At 29.8% G+C, this 3173-nt stretch overlaps 1 long non-coding RNA gene across 1 annotated transcript; it reads right to left on the reverse strand.

Annotated features, from left to right (window-relative positions):
* LOC127723184 (uncharacterized) lies at positions 1 to 1171 on the reverse strand. Its single transcript, XR_007991929.1, has 2 exons — positions 1002 to 1171; positions 1 to 120 (listed from the first exon to the last, which is right to left on the reverse strand). It is a non-coding gene; the product is annotated as an uncharacterized LOC127723184 (long non-coding RNA).
* Between the last annotated feature and the right edge of the window lie 2002 nt (positions 1172 to 3173).

The raw sequence follows: 3173 nt of genomic DNA on the forward strand, positions 1-3173 counted from the left end.
TTTTACATCAACTATTTGATTTATTTAAGAATACATTGAAAAAGTCAATCAATTGTCTTATTCAAAATCACTTGGAATGTCTTGTAGTGTCTTATATCTTTTTCTTGCTGTGCCATGCTTCTGAAAAAAAAAATTAATCTTACATTCATATATAATTTCTTGCACATTCCTTTATTATAGAACGATTCACGTTGCCTGAAGGATATACATCCCCTCCCCTTTAAAGTTTTGAAACAAATAACGATGATAGTCTGTCGGAAGGGGACGATAAATGGCTGACCGTGTTAAGAGAGAGCAATATGCCACGCTGAACTTCATTTAGTTATTAAAAAAAAACACATAAAAAACTTTAGACTAGATATGTGTCCAGTCAAGAGTCTTATTTCATTATACTCGTTGATTGTTGTCTATCATAATTTTTTCTTTTATTGACTTTGTTCTGTATAAATCAGGCTGTTGTTTTTCTTGTTTTTTTTAGTTTTCATTAAATGCATTGTATATAATGTAGGGGCCTTTAAAAGCCCTGCTACATAATGTCATTAAACATCTTATTGTCCTTTTTGCATGTTTTGAGTGATAAACTCTGTAGAGTGACATAGTTTATAACTTGTCATTTGTATCTAAGGGCATATGATACAGTCCTAGAAGTATACTATAGGCACATAATAACTTATCGAAGTGTTACGCATTGTTTTCGCAATGATGATAATAATATAACTTAACTTCCGAGAAACACACAGATGTCATTAAATGAGTTGTTTATATGTATTTGAAATACTTCAAAGGAAAGCAAATATGTTGTTTATGAAAGCACACTGTTGGACTAAAAGATTGATTTAAATAAACAACTTGTTTCTATTTTGTCACAAAAAAAATAATTTATTCAAATATCCAGATATCTTTTCTGTATTGTATGCCCTTAATCTTGAATGTAATGCATTGTTTATGCTAAATATTTGAATTAAATATGGAATAACAGTAATTCTGTATAAAAATCTTACTTCAAAAAAAAATTCTACTGAAAGGTTGTAGACATTCCAAAGAACCTGCGCCACTTCCAAATTGTAAACCTGCATATTGAACTTGTCCTATGTGGCTTTCCTTTTAGCTCCTGTTAAAAAATAAAAGATACATTGTATGTACATTGTGTGTATGAAGCAATAAATATAATTTTAAGCAACAGTTATTACAGTTACATTATCTTGCTTGTACTGAAGTCTTACATAGTCTTTTTAATGTTCATTAAGCTGTTAAGGGAAATTTAATTTACTGTTTTGCAAATACATACATACACTGATTTTACTAGAAAAAAAAATCTCCATATTCAAATGGTGCTTATATAAGTGTTATTGTAACTTGTTTGTGTGCCTCGGAAACAAGGTATTGAGTCATGCTTATTGCAACAGTTGTTGTTGGTTTAAGTCTGTCAAATTTCTTTTTCATAATGTGTATTTAATGTAGGCAGTTAGTTGTTTTGTTTCAATTGTGTTGAGAAAAATTTAACATTTGTTTGTCAAGGCTTCAAAGTGGACTATATGGCATTGGTTTTCTCAGTTTTGAAAGCCGTACAGTGACCTATAATTTCTTTTATCCAAGTCATTTAAATTCTGGTGGATAACTGTCTCATACACCTTATCGCTATTTCAGTATTTGAAAATCTGTCCTGCTTGAACTTTTTACGTCAGCATACGTCATAAAATAATACACCTTATCGCTATTCCTGCTTGACCCGAGAATCTATCCTGCTTGAACATTTGACGTCAAACAACAATCACTTTTCCATTGTGGCATCAGATATTTTTTATGATGACGTCAAAATTTTAAGGGAACTTGTGACAGTTGTGTGATGTCCAGTAATGGTGGACAAATAGCAATAAGGTGTATTACTTTCAATTGTGGTGTCAAATATTTTCTAATATGACGTCAACATTTTACAGGAACTTTTGTGATGTCCATGGCCAGTAATGGCGGACAAATAGCGATAAGCAATGATAAGGTGTATTGGCAATCAAACTGTGACAAACACACACGCCACATATCTTTATAATTTTTTTATATCAATGAACAAATTCATAATTGGTGTACGTAGATGCTTGATGGAGCTACTTATAAGATAAATGTATAGACTATTTACAAGTATCACTCCAAACGTTTGCTTGCCTTGGGCAGGGGCCCCCCTTTTTTCAAAACCTTGACCCGCACCTCCAGAAACAGATGTAATTTGGTTCCGATTATGATTGAACACACACAATGAATGCACAAATTTCATCTTAACAGATTAATCATTCTTACCAAGTGAGTATATATCGCGTAACAAACAATTTTCTTGGCTCTCTTTGTTGATATCCTGTCTTCGTTTCGAAATTCAAATTTCAAAATCATTTCCGGTGATAAAACAAAAGTCGATTCCGGAAAAGGTCGGTTTTCCGTAAATCATATAAACGATACGAAAATTGAACTTAGAACAGTTACAGTTTTCATTTCTTAATTTCTAAAATATACACGAACAAAATGAATAAACATTAAAGAAAGGTGATTGTTTATTAATACATTATTGCTTAATGTAATGTTGACTCTTTTGAATTTTAATATAAGAAGGAATAAAATCTGACTTCAAGGATCTTCAACTGAGATATCAATTAAGGATTTCAACCATAGTGTCTTGCTTGTCATCAGAGACATATATATGTCTCTGTTGTCATGATATTGATGAAATGTAGTACTATATCTTATCCTGAAAAAAACGAGCTAATTCCACAAAACGTTGTTTGTGGGGTTTTGAATAAAGTTTAAATAAAATGTTATTTTTATATCCGTAAAATGTTGAATATTAAGTAATGTGTATGTCAGAATATTTTATAGAAAACATTTAGCTGATATTTTTCAGATGTTTTATGTAAAACATTTTAATTTTACGTTATAAAACATTTTATGCAAATAGCAAAACTATATTTTCTGTAAAACATTTTTTTGCAGAATGTTTTTTGGATATTTGGAAAATATTTACTTTAAATGTTGTTAAAATATAAAATACCAATTGAAGAAAATATTATTTTTTTATATTATAAAATATCTACGGGATATTTTAGAACAATGTTTGAGAACATGAATAAAAGATATTAGCAAATAATATTTTGTTAATGTTGTAAAAACATTTTACTTAAATGTTAGAA

Source organism: Mytilus californianus, unplaced genomic scaffold (genome assembly GCF_021869535.1).
Source record: "Mytilus californianus isolate M0D057914Y unplaced genomic scaffold, xbMytCali1.0.p SCAF_13, whole genome shotgun sequence".
Lineage (NCBI taxonomy): Eukaryota > Metazoa > Mollusca > Bivalvia > Mytilida > Mytilidae > Mytilus > Mytilus californianus.